We start from the raw sequence: 17,372 nt of genomic DNA, 5'->3' as shown, positions 1-17,372 counted from the left end.
TGATTTATAACCACACTACAGAGTACTGACTTTAAGCTTACGCAAATAAATTTGATTTTGAAGTGCACGTATGAAGTGAGTTTCGCTAGAAAACTTATATATAGTTGAATAATATTTTCAAGAGATCCCATACTTTTGAAACAAATTAAATTTATACAACTTTATAGAACTATCTTCAAAACCATTGTGACCAAAAACTTGCAGGATGCATCCAATTCCAACGCTTTCGAGCGTCGCTTGATGTAAGCAGTCTCTGATCGAACGTTTTCTAATTTCTTGATAGAAAACCTATTTTCAGTACCAACTGATTTATTTTGTGTATGCATAGGAATTGTTTGTGGCATGGTAGCTCGCACCCGACATTGAGAACTTGGATGCATGCGCTGGTATAATAATATCTACGTTTCTTACAATTGAGTATTACCGGCACCATAACGCTCATGTCGAAGATATTATACAAAAACTATATGCTTTAGAGCCTTTCATTTCAATTACTGTATACCTATGTGAGATTTATATGTAAAAGTTATCGAGGACGGAAGAAATGGCACAATTCAATATCAAGACGCAAATTCACATGTTAGGTTGAAAAAATACAGAATTTATTGGCTTTCCTAATAAACATATACTGCGCAGGTGCGCATGTTATTGTAATTAATAGTAAGAATTATGATGGTGTTCAGCATGGCAGTAACGAAGAAAACTGATCGTACACCGAATTTATATTGCTCCGTATACAACCTAAATAATTAGCACTCTGGTCAGCCTAGGGTAGGCCTATAGTTGCATCGCTTACTTAAAATGAAAACATTCTTACGATTCTGCGTACGAGGTCAGCCTAGGGTAGGCCTATAGTTTCATCGCATACTTAAAATGAAAACATTCTTACGATTCTGCGTACGAGGTCAGCCTAGTGTAGGCCTATAGTTGCATCGCTTACTTAAAATGAAAACATTCTTACGATTCTGCGTACGAGGTCAGCCTAGTGTAGGCCTATAGTTGCATCGCTTACTTAAAATGAAAAACATTCTTACGATTCTGCGTACGACGGCAGCCCTGGCATTTGCATGCTGGCAGCGCTACTTTAGAGCCCGCAGGAATTGCTTCACTTGCTTCTGCAGTAAAGCTTACTGAACGAATGCAAGTAAAGTTATGCACGCCATATTTTATTCTCGGAGTTACTCCTGCTCTAAATTGCACTCTGCTGCTTCGTTACGCAGGTCCGGCACCGGAAAATAATGGATATGAATGTCTTGGTTGTGCTTCACTTACGTTTGCTTCGTTATTTAAGGACTTTTTTGTAGCACATTTTCCTTATAATCCGATTTTCAATGGAGGTGTAGTGGTAAGCATTCGTGCGTGATTAATTTTCTTGCTGATTTTGTTCATTTATTTACGCATTCATTTTACATGTAATTTTAATTTAGAGATATCCGAAGCCTACATCCGGAGAATAGGTCTTACTAATGCCCATTACTGTCCCAGAACCCACACTGGCAAGGTGTGTATGCGTGTCGTGTCTGTAAGCATTTGTTAATACTCTGCGTGTCATCCGGTCTATTATTTATTCAGTGTACATATATTCTAGTAAGGTATATTGTATATATTGATCGGTGTATATTATTGTGTATATATTTTAGTGATCCGATTCGGGTTATCTTTTATTCATTTTAGTATTGTTATTTCTGAATCGTGACCCAAGTTTGTTAAATATACTGTACGTACTTAAGGATCAAGTGAACTGTCATTACACAAAGGAGATAAACAACTGAGAACCTGGGGCGGATCCCTCACAGAGGGATCTATATATTTACTAAGTTATATCTCAATGAACTGATGATAAGTAACTGACGACTAAACGGCACTGACAACAAACGACACATTAATCATAATTAACAGCGTTCTTTTCCATCAGTTTCGTTATTTAAAAAAAATTATCTTGCGTCATTTCAAAATGTGTCTATTAACCTAAATTTCCTATCCATCATTTCCTCCAAAAGTCAAGAATTCTCGCAAGTGACAGGTGCCAATTTTCATCTTCAAGCGCAGACGAAATTGGGCGACTGTCAATTTCCAGGAGACGTCGAAGAGTCGCACGAAGTTTGTTTCTTTGATAGCGGCAGAAAGTTTGGCTCTTGTGAAGTGGAAGCTTTTACGGCGCAGCGTGATCCTCTCTCCTCAGCGTGCTTCTCCGTGGAAACTATCCCGGGGCGCCTCTTCTGCGCTTGTTTCTTCAGTAGCCAACGGTTATGGATGCTTTGTGTGCACAAGGTTCTTCAGAGGTAATGATTGTTTAATATCAATTAAAGAGATAAGGACCCTTCTTGTGTGCCTGTTTCTTGAGCGGCAAACAGTTATGTATGCTTCTTGTGAGAGTCAAAAAGTTATGTATGCTTCTTGTGTGCCTGTTTATTGAGAGGCAAACAGTTATGTGCGTTTCTTGTGTACCCGTTTCGTGAGAATCAAAGTTATGTATGCTTCTTGTGTGCCTGTTTATTGAGAGGCAAACAGTTATGTACGGTTCTTGCGTGCCTGTTTCCGAGAGAAGCAAACCGTAACGGGTGTTTCTAAAAAAAGAAAAAAACAGACGAAACGGGATGCAGTTACCTGCTTCAGTGCTGTCTGTTTGGTACTATATATACTATATATACTCTAACAGGCAGTAACGGACGCTTCTTCGGGGAAGTTTGCCTAGGGTAGTGGATTGCTATGTCTGTTTTTCTATGCCATAGTCTGAGCTGCTAGAATAAACAAACGGATATTTAATGTTAGTTTAAATCACAGGAAAAAATTATCAAATTTAATAAATTCTCGTTTTTAGCCTGCAGCAAAGCATATAGAGAGTTCTATCACAAGTAATACAGATATTCAGAGGTAAGCGTTAAATGTTTGATCTCAGGTAAAACATTTCTTCAGAGGTGTGGGTAACTTGCATTGAGTTAAATTGGCTTCACTGATGCTTCGAATAGTCAGCCGGTTGCCAAATTTTCTTCCGCTAGATATATTAATAAAAATGCACTGCCTCTCTGCAATTACTTGCAGTCACGAAAGATCTGCCCGTTTCTTGGTAAAAATTTATTTAATTTTTGAAGAAATTTGCGTCCTAAATCTTAATGTGAAGTCGCTGGAAGTTTTGATCAGTTGCTTAATTTGTATCACGAATAGTTAAAACTGGTGCATGTTCATTCTATTCAAGAAGGAAATACACACGAATCGCATAGCAGTAGAGCATTCAAGATGGTAAGACACGAAGGGGAACTAGAATAACATATAATTAAGTTTATTTTTCTTTCTCATTGGCGATGCCAGGACGAGAAGCTTGCAAATATGGATAGCTGTTCGCTTTGTATTTTAAGTTACAAGTGAATTAACTATTAGGCCAGATCTTAATAATCAAAGTCTAACTTGCTATTTCTTTCTAATGGATTCAAGTTTTCTTGTTCTTTCATTTTCATTTCAACGAAGAAATTTGTCTATGAAAACTAGAGTGTAACGCGTATAGATCAAATATAACTAATGAACTTTCAACAGAACATTCATTCCCCCCGCTAGAAAAGTTTCAGAAATGAATGTGAAGAATAATGCTTTCAAATTGAACATAATTTTCTCCAAGTTTGTTATGATATGAACAGCAGTCATAACGCTGCTCACTAAACATTCGTTTGACTTTAAAAAATTTATCCAAGCATGATAATTGCTTTCATCAAGATTGATGCATAGTAATAGCTCTAATATAAAACTTCGATAAGTTCGGCCGAAATGCAACTGTTTGCACTCATTATGCCTGCGATATTTTACACTCTCATACTTCTCTGTGGAGGTTTACTTTCGAAGTTAAAATCGCACATATAATGTTACGTGGCTGTAGATATGAAATCAATGAACTGCATTTGGAATTTCTAAATAACGTCTAACATTCAAGTTTACCAGAATCTGGGGTAAAGCTCGATCTTAGTGGAGTCATTGAAACGACTGCACAAGCAGTAAATTCAATAGACCTCGGAGGCGCTCTGAATTGACTTGCTCTACGAGATCTAATTTGGATTCGGCCGGTGCCCTAGAGCTTTAATTTTAGTTTTCAAATGAGCAGACCTCGCTGAATTTGAAAATTAGCCGAAAAAGTCTCGTTCGCGGCAAAATATGTTTGATATTTCCCTATGAATGCGAGATTCTCGTATCTTCTCTCTATGATAATATTCTGTGACGAGAGTTGAATGAAATTTGGACTTAATTTGTTTTAGACGCAACTACGTTCACTTGCAGGCATTGAGGTAGATATCACGCAAAATTTATAGAAGAAGAATTTAAAATGAAAAGAAAATCATATAAACTTCAATTGTTTCAATGTTGTAAAACAGGTATTTTTGACTTATGTCAAAAATCCATGTTTTACAACATTGAAACAATTGAAGTTTCAACATTGAAGAAATTGGAACGTAAAAGGGGAGAGAATAGCTCCAAGTGGACGAACAAGATTTATAGGAAAAAAGTTTTCATCGCAGGACTCGTGGTATCACTCTCCTTGCGATTAGCTCATTTGCAGTGCAACCGTCTATAACCATGACTTGATAACATTTAATGCATTGCTAACTTTCTTGTATCTCCGACCTTTTCACTTCAATTGAATCGCTTTTCCAAATAAATGAAATTTACGAGAGTGAAAGCATTTCACTGGGAAATTTTTTCTGCAATTGAGATGTGACCAGACATGTATTGAAACTCGTAGTGAACTTAAAAGTGCTTGTTCATGTTGTTACAACATTTGAGTTACTTGGATACTCATTCTGCATGCTTTGTCAATAGATAAATTATTGATTTAGAAAGCAAAACTGTTACCGGTGACCACAACACCCCCAAATTATACAAATTTTTAGAGTTACAGAAAAATTCGGTTCGTATGTGAAGCGTGTCTTTCGATGGCAACTGTGACGCAACTCTACAGGGCTCACTGCGTCATTGTGACCGTCTTGAGAGTTCGGTGATACATTGGTGAACATTTCGGTGATTTGTGCTATATTGCCTGCATGTCGACTTTTTACGTTAAAACCTATTCAAAAACAATTCTGGCACACACTGTCACTATGCAATCCTGAATAATTCATGTTCACACAATTATACAGGATTTTATTCAAAATACTGGACATTTATTTACTCGGTAATCAATTCAGATTCACGTATATCAATTCCCATACGACTTGAACTTAAAATCAACGGAAATTGTTCGAACACGTACATTCTGCGCTGCCAGCATCACCGTGTTTGAGGCTCGAGCGCCGTTCCTGGAATCCAGTTTTTTTAGCAATTTACCAAGGCTTTCATCCAATGCATTTAAATCTCTTTCCTTGGCTCAGCCTACTAGATCGTCTCTAACACAGACACGTTGAGTAAACATTTCATCCTATTTTATTCCTCTCTAGTCCCTCACCATTTCTGCTGAATTCTAATGACACATCTGCGGTTGTGTCATTTATTGTATTTTTCTGAAGGTAAAAGAGAGATTGAATTATTGGATTACATTACATTCGACGGAAAAAGTAGATTGATGTTTTTTTCCTCGATAAATTTTGTTATCCAGAAAGCCCACTGGGCATATGCACACAATTCAACCATAGTTAGAAATGCAACATTTCATGCAGTATCGAGTTTCACTTTAACACCAAAACCTTCATGAGAATCCTGCCTTAGAGTATCTCCATGCTGGTCGCAACGCGCGGACGTCGCAGCTACGAAGACGTGTTAAGCCTCTTCATGAATAGCAATGTGTTGGCTCAAATTAAACGCTCGCTTAACTAAACGTCTTTGCCTGGAACGTCTTCTGCACTGCATCAGTATTTTATCTTCGTAGCTTTTCTCATTTCTGTTTCACGCCCATGGACGCTATGCTTTGTTTCGTATTCAGTTCTGTGAGGGAAGATGTAATGACTTGCTTAATATATACAGTGTCGGGTTTAGTGAAGCCATGGCATGAGTGAGAAAGCCCTGAGTGGTTTTCTTGGCCTTTAGTTGGAAAAACAACAATGAAAGCTCTTCGTTTTTTCCATGGCGTTTTCTTAGATGGAATATTCATAGAAGTGATGCTTGGTGATGCTGCCAATTTCTTAGTAAGCAATTAATACAACAAACCTATTTAGTTTTATGCAGCTGCTGTCCAGCGATAAGCTATGAGACGAGCGTTGCGTTCCTGTGGGGTGAGCCACGTATACGAAAAAATTGCTTCGGACCATAAAGTTTTTGGAGGTATTTATTTTATTTTATCATTACTCATCCTATCATTATTACGTTTTTTTTGCTGGTGCAGTCGGTCGCTGGTTTTGCTCGAGTGTATTTGGTAGAGCTTAGTGAAGAGTACAAAGCATTTGTTCGAAATCCATCATTCATCACTGATATGAAAAACGGAACTAATGCGCCAAGGTTACCGACGTTAGGAATCTTCTTTTCAACAAGAGGTTCTATAAAAAATGACTAAAATACATGCATTGTAACTATTCTTCTTGCAACACATTTTTTGATCGTAAAAATTACAACCTATTTTAAGTAATGTTGGACGAGCCAAGGAGTCGTAGAAATAATTTAACTTAATTTCGTTGTAGATCAACAATTTTCCAAGTAATAATATCGCTACAAAAACGAGTTTTTTAATCGGATAAAGGAGTTTGTCTCTCAAGTTCAGTTCGAAAATTTCTCGAGCTCCCTGTTAGAAAGAATCTTGGTGACTCAAGATTACATAGTTACGCTTTCTTGTTGGTCGATAAAGAACATGGCTACTACGAAAAACTTTTGTGCAGTGAAAATGTACTATTTTATAGCATGGTTCCTTAGCGCCACTATATAGTTTATAGTGTAGTGAATGTCTGTATCCACAATACTTATCGTCCCGATATATCACGTGAACCTGAAATTTCATCTTAATTAGTGGAACAATTAAGGTATTGTTCAGCGGAATTTGAATTAAAATAAGCTGAGAGCGTCACAGAATGTGTAAAAGTCAATGAAATGAAACCAGCAACAGGAATTAAAAATTGAAATCTACCTCGGATTTCCAAGAATTATCTAAATGGAAGGTATGAAGGAAATTATGATTAGTGGAGTGTCATCTATGGAAAGATGATGTGATAGAAGAATTGTTCTTCTTTCTCAATCAGTACTGAGTTATTATTAAGTACTGATACTGTGTTATTATTATTAAAGGCCAGTGAATTAATATTATGAAAACGATTGGTTAATCCCATCCCAAACGCAGAAGTTAATTGCACAAAGATATTTTACTATTATATTCTAATTTGTAAAACGTGCTACATTGAAATGTTCCTTCTACTAATCTGACGCGGTGGATAAAGAATTCCTTGACTGACGATCTGTAACTAATTATAAAATATACCTATTGGCATTTCACTGTTTCCTTCAAGAGAAAGTCGCCTGCTTGTCACTGCTTAGCAATGTTTCCAGAACTAAACGAAATGACCATGTCCAATTTGCCTGCAAATATGCCCTCGAATAATCTCGTTCCCAATCAAGATGGTCAAGAAATGTAATTCTGGGATTTTGGACTACTGCCTCGAACGGATAAATACGGGATTCTCTTCCCATTCAGACTTATTTTGGAGCTCATAATACCTTCATGTGTCAGTGGATACTTATTGAGTGAGTTGAAAATTGTCAATGAAATGGTTTTCTTGGGAGTGTTTAGCGGCATACATCTTTTGTTAGGAATATGGAGCCAGATTACCCTGTGGATCTTCTACAGAAATGCAAGGAAACCTACACCGTCAAGTCGAGGAAGTCATTTTGTTACGAGTCGACGTGAGGGTGACGAGAGGCGATGTCCGTACACGTGGCTGCGTCTTTCTTACGTTTGGATGAACTTATTCCACGTGCCTTTACGCGTGCTGCTGGTGAAGCTTGCCAACAATTGTGAGGCTTCATCGTCGTTACTCCTTCATCTTATTTTACACGTCTCCGCCCTCGCTGAAATATTCGTTCTGTTCACGACGGCATCATTATTTTCCCGAATTTGGGTTTCCCTTCAGTGTTCGGGAAGTGCAAGAAGTTCCGACCGAAGAATTGGTCCGAGTTTGTACCACAGAATTTAACTACCATGATTCGATAGACTTTGTTCGTAATGAAATAATATAAATTGTAAATATTATAACCAAATGTATTTTTGATTAATAAAAAAACCTTATTTATCAGAATTCGTTTCAATTTGTCAAATAATTTTTAGTTTGTAATTTCGCATCTCATTCGAAATGAGAAAAGAAGCATTTGGCTCCTGGTATTCAATTTTTTACTTCAATTTTTGACATGAGCATGTGCAGTTGTCAAGAACAATAGAACGTTAGCAGCGACACAGCTGAATTAAAATTTCTGTGAACCGAATAATTTTAGCGTTTCTGTGCTCAAAAATCATTGCACTCTCGTCCAACTATCAACTGACTTACAAGAAATTTAATCACTGAACAAGATCGATTCAAAGGAGTTTCTAAGCTTGATCTAACCATTTTCCCATCAATAATTACTGTATTTGCAGAATATAACAAGTAATATCAGGCTAGGTTTATACATTGCCATTGGTGGTTCCAAGTCATGCATGCAATGCCAACCCCATTCCAGTCGCCTTGGAACAAATTGCCAAAGTTTGCCCCAGAAGCACTCGGTTCCGATTAAGCGTTTGTCGTAGGCTGGTCGTCTTGAAGTTATTGACCTGAGTTGTCGAAGTCCACGAGACAAACGATCCACGATACCGAAGACTTCATTCACTTTAGTCATAGTCGAGTCAGATCTCGAAAACTCAACAATTTTTTTAATGTTGTGTTTTTGGCAGGTTAAAATACTTGACCTTGAAGACCTCGATAAGTCTAGAGTTTTGTGATGATGTGGTATAGTTTTTCTTTGGTTTTTGAAAAGAACAAGTTAGCCAGTTGAACAAGTCAGATGGCTTTAAATTTGATCAGAAACTTTGAGGAACAAGCGAGTCTTACAGTAAGCGAAATTCGATTATATAAGAGAACGTTTACTCTCTTATTCGAAGAATGCATTTGTGTTGTTTGTACACATTTTTTGATGTAATACATGAATTTGGAACGAAATATTTCACAAACTGTAATTTTATTAGATAAAGCGGATTTCCATGTGTTTATGTTAATGTGTATTTCTAATTAGCCAAATGCTGATTAAACTTTATGCTTAATCAGCATAGTTACAAGTTCTTGCAGGCAGTAATATAGAATTGGATTTTAATCCCAAACAAACACGTGTACAAATTCAATGAACAATTCTAATTTGTCTACAAAAAATTTCATTAGGAACTCAGAGATTACGCGGAGTACATTTTACTATGTCAAATTTTCATCCGTGTCCTCTGTCGCTTCTCAGGCATGAACTTTTTCTACTGATCCGTCCAATATTTGACAAACTGCAATAAAATCTTTGCCAGCTCCTGCTTGTATTTCTTTTTTGCGCATTCCGGGAGTAAGTGCAGACTGTCCAAACAGGATTTTGAACCCATGTCTGTTTGCTTTAAAACTTATGTGATTGCTCCTCTGCTCATTTCAGTCGTGAAAAATTTCAGCCGTTGTGGCATCATGCGCAAAAATGCACCGGCAATTTCCCCCATGAGGAGCGGCTGCAACATGAGCGACATTGTGTGCCTCCAGCCTGAGGGTAGTAACGAATTTGTTTAAAAAGTCCTACTTTTAGAGATCAAGCGACAGCTGCCGCCGTTTGCTCAGTTGAAATCTTTGATGTTGGATCACACCTGTCCTAGCGCTAGCATCATCAAGGAAATGTTCCTCAGTCTCAAAATAATATTAATCAAAATTTATAATTATTATTTTTGCGTTTTGCCATGAAATTTTCGTACGCTGAGGGCAGGATATTGAACCATTAGGAATTCTGGCGTTTGTGATAAGGCCAGAACTTTAGTTAAAAGCAGTCAATATAAATAAATAAACATAATTTAAATAAAATGAAACCATTAACAGCAAATTAAGTCAATGAGATCAGCATTGAAAACCTCCTAAAGCGAATAATTGCGTTCCCGTAACTCATTAGCTGCCCTATTTCTGTAATTGGTCTTTTTGAGAGTCTTCTTTGTCGTAAATAATTTTCAGTTTAAATTGTCTCCTTCGTGTATAATTTTGATTCTTCCAATTGTTTCCAGAGAATCAATTAAGAACTAATTATCCACAATATGTATACCGTCACACGACTTTTGAATTAAACATGAATAATTTATATTTCACGGCCACTTGCTAAGTTGCGAATGAGGCTTCAGTTTACCATCGCTTCCATTAATTATGGCCTTGGGCGCTCGCGTGACTGAGGGTCTCATAAGTCAGCTAACTTTCTCCGCTCAAAAGGCTTGTTTGTTGCATAAAATAGCGAGATGTTTTATCCAAGTAGGTGCGCTCGCTGGCAGCGTGAAATTATTCCAAGATTAAAGTCTAGTATATATTGTTCTTGCACACAAATACGATCACCAGGTCTAATCTAGAATAGCTTCCTTCTACTTTAAATTGTCCGTAGTGGGTTTGAGAATAACAATGTTCGATTATTACTAATGTGATACATAAGTGATCACTAATGATAATTACTTGCATTTACTGATATGAAAGTTTCAGAGTTGAATAGCATCGAAAAATTACGTGTGTTATGCTTCCAGCCAGAGTCGTAAGTGCTTCAGCCTTAAAAATATTGCCCTCGAAAATTTTTCTTCTTACGGGAACCATAAAAGTTTCGTGAACTGAGATTATCTTTAGTTTATGGTGTCCTGACACCATACATTCCCTCAGTAATGATTATAAGCCTTCGCGAGACCGTTCGCATGCTGTGCATTCACTGTTAGAAAAATGACCGTTAACGGTATTACCGGCATTTCAGTGGCCGGTCGGCACGTGAAAAGAAACACCGTTTCACCGTTTTTATTCCAATTTGACACCAAAAATCCGTAAAACATCTGATATAAACGGCGAAACAGTTTATTTTCACGGGGCGACCGGCCACTAGGATGCCGGTGAGACCGTTTTTTCACCGTTTTTTCTAACAGTGTTGGTGCTGTACCTTCGAACGATCGTTTGCAATCTATTGCTGTATAGCAGGAAAAAATTGTTCACAATAGCAGGCACACAATTTTCTCTATTTTATTATGCAACGAAATGATACTTGCTTGCGTTGAGTACGTCGGAGAAAGATTAGAAAGATAAATAAAATCATTCTTTCATTAGTCGTTAAAAAAGTAATATTATTAAGACTATTGAAGTCAACTACGAAAAATTAGCCGTGATTTTCTTGGGAATTTTCGAAATCATTGCATTTACCTAGCTAGAATGCATTAACACACTAAAAATTGACGCCAGATAATAGGCTAAAATTTCTACTGACGTGTTTCTAGAGATAATCACAGAATTACAAGATTCTGTTTGTTCAATTCGCACATTTTTTATCGAAGGGTTCAGAATTTACTATCTTTCCGACGATATAGTATTCAAATAATCCAGCATTAATTCTTTTTCTCTGGTGTATTATTTGAGAAGGATTTAACCCAAATTTCATTTATAAAAGCTGAATTAATATACTCTTACGGCAGACAGCAGTCCATTAAATTGTAATTTTGTATATGTGTAACATTGAAACAAATTGAATAGTTTCGCGAAAATTTATCAGCATTTCCGAAATAGTTTGAAACATAATATTATACAACGAATTCACGTGAAAACGTTTTCCGCCTGCTTTTAATGCAGTTACTGCGTTCACATGTGCTTCGTTTTTTTCCACTACATGGTTTTAGTTGATCAAATTGGACTTGTTTAGACCATCTTCCAATGTTTCACTCTCAATAAAACGTTGAGTTCAGGACTTAAAATAATTTTTTTGCGCCCTCTTTATTATTAATCGAACTTACCTCATTACTTATTCAAGTCACGGCTCGTCAGTTCTTACACGTTATTTTTTCAAGTGATTGTGAGAAATAACAAACTATATGGTTTCATTAACAGTAGATAAACAAATCACCCAGTGTAAGTTTGCACTTACAAATGTGGAATTTAAATAACATCTACGGTAATGTTTACTCTCCTAAAGTTAATGGAAGAGATGCTGCATAATAGTTTAACGGAGTTGGAAGGCCTCACGGAAGTTCGCTTCGTATAAAAGTTTGGCGTTTGCTGGCAAACTTTTCAGGGTCAGCCAATTACTGACTGAGGACAACGCTGCCTGTGAGCGAAAAGCTGGCGAGAAAAAAGAGCTTAAGCGTTGCGAACAAGTAGGGCTTTTTTCAGCCGGTGCGCTAGTGTTTGTGTAGCGCTACCCCAGTGAAATTACGTGTAAACAGCATTTAATCGACGTTCATTAAACGTCAAAACGTTTAATCGTCGTAAATTCAACGTATAAACGTTTAATCGTCGTAAATTCAACGTCTAAACGTTTAATCGACGTTCAGTCAACGTCAAAACGTTTAATCGTCGTAAATTCAACGTATAAACGTTTAATCTACGTAAATTCAACGTATAAACGTTTAATCGGCGTAAATTCAACGTATAAACGTTTCATCGCCGTTTGGTCAACGTTATTTGCCTTGTGGGTAGAATGAAGAATGAAAAAAATTCCAGATCATTTGTATCGGATAAAAAAGCAAAATAGAAACCTCAAATTTAATGACTTTAAGTGTTGTTGGTTAATAACAATTTACAGTTCAAAATTACCCGGTTCTCTTGTTACTAGTGACATTAATTTAACCCAGAATGAAGTTCAAATTAATAATTGATTTGAAGAACTCAAATTTTCTGAGTATATTTTAGTATTGAGTTATTTTTTGGATAGGAAATTATTTCTTAAGTAAATTTTCTCCTTTATGAAAGTAAAATGTGCAAGTGGTACAAATGACCTGGAAAGCATCTTTCATGAGGGATGTTTTGAAGACACTAAAAAATATAGAATATACTAAATGAACTACATTTTCCTCCGCTTCCTTAATGTTTGAGTGTTTACACAAACTGAGCATTACATACTATCACAAAATCAAGAGAAAATACAGGATACCATGATTTTGTAGATTCCAGAGAAACAGTACAAGCTGCTATTTGCATAATTTTGTGTATTGAAGCAAATTTGATAAATGGCGAATTCTATCATGACTTTCATTTCAGGCAGAGCAGGATACCATGTCACCAAGTCGAACGAACAGATTCGTGATGCTCAATCGGGGGAAAATTTGATACAGCGCAACGTTATCGTGATTCATGACGCAATTTCCTGGGGAATGACGGTAAGACAGCGACAAAAACCATTTCTGATGCTGTAATGATGATCGTAAAATTTCAGACAGGGAGGACGGCCCGGTGCAAAAAATTAATTATATGCATATATTTTTCGCCATTGGGCAATCGTCATTAAAAGAACGTTGATATACGTGCGTTATTCCAGCTCGATGTTCAATTTAAATAAATTTGTAACTTTTACATCCAATTAATTGAATTAGAATGCATTAAATTGTAGGTAGGCCAGGCATTAAAATAAGTATTAGATAATAATACCTTTGGATGACACTATAAATCATTCAAATTAATGTATGATTTTAAGTTTTAATGTGTACGATTCTAATGATTATTATTTACAATTTCTCTTTCGGTCATCTTTTCTTTGACTGCCCAAATAACAAGCGGTACTAAAATCAATATTGCAGTTCACAAATCAATCATTATCGATATAAGGTCACTTAAGATTTACATAAAATCTTGCTTAAAAACAATTTGCAGATTGCCACGTCCATAGTAAAAAAAATGTTAACCCGTCGCTGATAACTTAATCTGCGTTCCAACAGAAACTCAAATTCTTTCTCTGTCTTGTGCCTTTCAGATCCTTTAGCGATCTCCCAATACCTACGCGCAGTTTTTAGGTAGCAAAAATGTTTTTTCGTTGACTTTTTTGAGTCCCTGAGTGCAGGACGAGGTCTGGGTCAATTGCTTTTGACATCAAAAAAGAAGAACTTTTCGCCTCCAAGGAAAGTGAATTATCGGTGTCTGTGGGAACGAGCTCAGGTGATGCGTTCATAATTCACTAAGTGAACGTAAGTACTTGCGCTCTATTTTCTTGTCAATGATTGGTGGATTTTGCCTGAAAGGCCGTCAATGATTGGCTGATGAACTTACGATCTCTTAACTTTTTATGAAAGTATAGGCCCAGGTGTTGCGTTCATGAGCGCCACGATGCTGTATCATTGATCCTCCCTCAGGCGTGTTTTGACTGCCGGGCCTGAGAAACGTTGTTCCTTGAAATTGGCCGAATTTTTCTGAAAAATTTGTTATTCTGATTGAATGGGGGCTGGTCGAAGAATGAAGGCATCGCCAACGCATGTGCCTTCTGTATTTCAGTCTCTTTATTTTGGAGCTCACGACGAAACCAAATTGGTTTTCGAATAGCTTTCGTTTCTGCAATTATTGGGACCAGTTGAGCGGATCTAAAAAATTGCTTAATAGTATTTGTAGTACTGAATATTTACAACATATCCCAGTACCGTAATCCAACTATGGTGTTGCACAAAGTAATGAAGGTTGTCAAAGAAAATCTTCATAAAAACGTCGCACAGTAAAAACATAATATCATGATTCAGATTATATGAGGTACACTCTCGTCAACCACGCCTTTACCTGCTACTTCTATGTATCCGTGTCGGAGGAGAATTTTCTGCTGCGTCGCTCCTATTTTGCTGTAAACTTTTGTGTACTCCTCCGTTTTCTCTAAAAATAGCCGCAAATTTTAGCTCTCTGAGCTAAACAACACTCCCATGGAGGTTTTCCGTAGCAAAAGTTCTTCTTTGTGGTCACTTAGTCTCCTCGATGAAACTCTTTTGCTTATATTTTTTTTTTTTTGCTTCGAAGACACGCACTGGAAGTTTAGGTCTTTATATATCTGGGAAATTACTAACATTTACGCCAAAATAGAAGCTATGTATTCTAGAAAAAGTTATCACATTTAGTAATTACCTCTCACATTGTGTGCAAAGAGCGATAAATAACAGCAAATTGAAGACAAATTTGAAGAAAATCTGCACTGAATGATATTTTCTTATTTGAGATTAGACAACCACAAACATGTTAGTCTGTATAGTTTTCTATTTTTAATCAAAATAAATTATCTTGAATTCTCTCTATAGGAATCCGGTGGCACAGTAAAAAATCCAGGATCAGGGGCCATACTTTCAAAACTCGCTAAGTGAACGTAAGTACTTGCGCTCTATTTTCTTGTCTGTGATTGGTGGATTTTGCTTGAAAGGCCGTCAATGATTGGCTGATGAACTTACGATCTCTTAACTTTTTTTGAAAGTATGGCCCCTGATCCTCATGTCGCGGTTAATTTCAAAAATCAGTACGCGAAGAGTGTCACTATCCGTGATACTTCGACCATATCATTCGAATTTCCCAAACAGAAGTTTTATTAAATGATAACCTTGACATTGAATAATCATACATCCTTAATGGTTCGTACCCTGAGTGTATTTTGAGTTGTTCACGGGTATATTGCAGGCTATAAGTCACTATATTAACGTATAAAACTTATAGTGTCAGGAATAATTACCATTTTTGCAATCTGGTTCGGCACGTGTTGAAGCAAGCAAAGAACAGAACACAGAATACACCAACTCGATGATAAAGATAGACGTTTTTTACTGCGGCCAAAAGAATTGCTAGCTAAAAGTCAATGTCATCCATCCATGACCTGCATAATTAATGAGTCTCCAATAGTCAGTGAACTTAATCTTAATCAGTGAGACGTAATGTGGTGCACAATTGCCAATGTGGTGCACCATTGCCAATGTGATGCATCTCTGCCAATGTGACGCATCTCTGCCAATGTGATGCAAGGGTCTGAACCTCATATCATAATCTCATATCATCATAAGTCAAGGATATATATTTTTATGTCAAGGAAATATATTTATCACGTCAGTGATGAATTTTTTAAGCCACGAATATATTATTTTTTAAAGTTAAGGATTCTATTTTTTTGTTGTTAATAAATGAGTGAATGTGATATTTTTTAATACATCTTTCTTATATTTAACTGTGAAGTGTTGTTATATCATTTTTAAACGAAAAATATGCAATTGTGGTAAAGGGACCAAGGGTGGGCGCCTTGCCCCAAGCCCATGGGCCCATTGCCCCAGGGGTGGGGCAATGGGCCCATTTTAACACTTTTTACAAAATAGTGTTTCATTAAAAATTGAATAAGTCTATTGGCGTCTAATTCACATCATACATTCCTCATTAACTGTACCCTTAAGCAAAACAAAGAACCACCTCGTATCAATTGAAACTTCATCAAAAATTTGGTTTAAAAAAGGAGGGGTTCCATGTTACCCCTACATTTTTGTTTAAACAATATATACTCTATATTATTACAAAATACAAATCCCAAAAGAAATTTAAATATTGCCCTCCTCAACACAACTATTTAAAAAATACAAAGTTTTTTCCTCTAAGGCTCTACTTGATATATATTATTCACTTATTGATCAGTACTTTATTTTCATTCAGTCAGGGAGCACTTGCTTTTCTCAGATCATTCCTGTGAAAGTTCTTGTACGAATAGGCCGCGGCAAAAATAATACTAAGGAAGTAGCTAAGTAGCTAGTCTTCCAGGTAGGCTTAATTGTGCTGGGCGACAGACTGTATAGGGACCATAAAATTAGTATCAAAGGGCATTTATTCTTTTGTAACCGGCACTTAGGTATGGTCTGCAGCTAGCTCAGCAAATTTTTCAGTGTTACCCTCTATGTGTCCTATTTTTGCCTCGGCTTATTCACATGAGAACTTGAAAACCAAAACTCCATGGAAAGCCTGAGGGTCTACGGACGCTAAGCTGAATAAATAAAACACGGGTTAAATAAAAAAATTATAACAGAGGAAAAGAAAAACCTTCAATATTATTTTACCTGTCGTACGGAATTTTAATCTATCTGAGCCGCATGAAGATACTCCCAAATCCAATCGCAAGAAACTTTGCCTGTGAGCTGAACTCGGCATTAGCCTGATTACCGCGTGATGGTATTCCTCGGTGGCCTCTTAACGCCAAAGGGCCTCAAACATTAGGCTTACTGGCAGCCCTTACAAGCCTCTGCGGACCTGGTGACTTCGAGGCTATCGCTCGGGACCTTCAACGATCTCATTTCCAGCAAACTGGGCGACATTGACCTTCTTCAGCGGGGTCGACGGGCTCGATGCTCCCCATTTGTGTTGATTGTGTTACCTTTTAATGTAAAATTGTCACCAATTAGTGACGATACGTGCTTGGCAGGAATAATTATTGATTTAATTTTTCTGATTAAATAAACTGTTGATTAGTGATATTGAACGCTGATCTAAACTTTGCACCGAAAA

Source organism: Hyalella azteca, unplaced genomic scaffold, assembly GCF_000764305.2.
Source record: "Hyalella azteca isolate HAZT.00-mixed unplaced genomic scaffold, Hazt_2.0.2 contig10335, whole genome shotgun sequence".
In the NCBI taxonomy this organism is placed as follows: Eukaryota; Metazoa; Arthropoda; class Malacostraca; order Amphipoda; family Hyalellidae; genus Hyalella; species Hyalella azteca.
Note: the sequence above shows the minus strand (reverse complement) of the source record.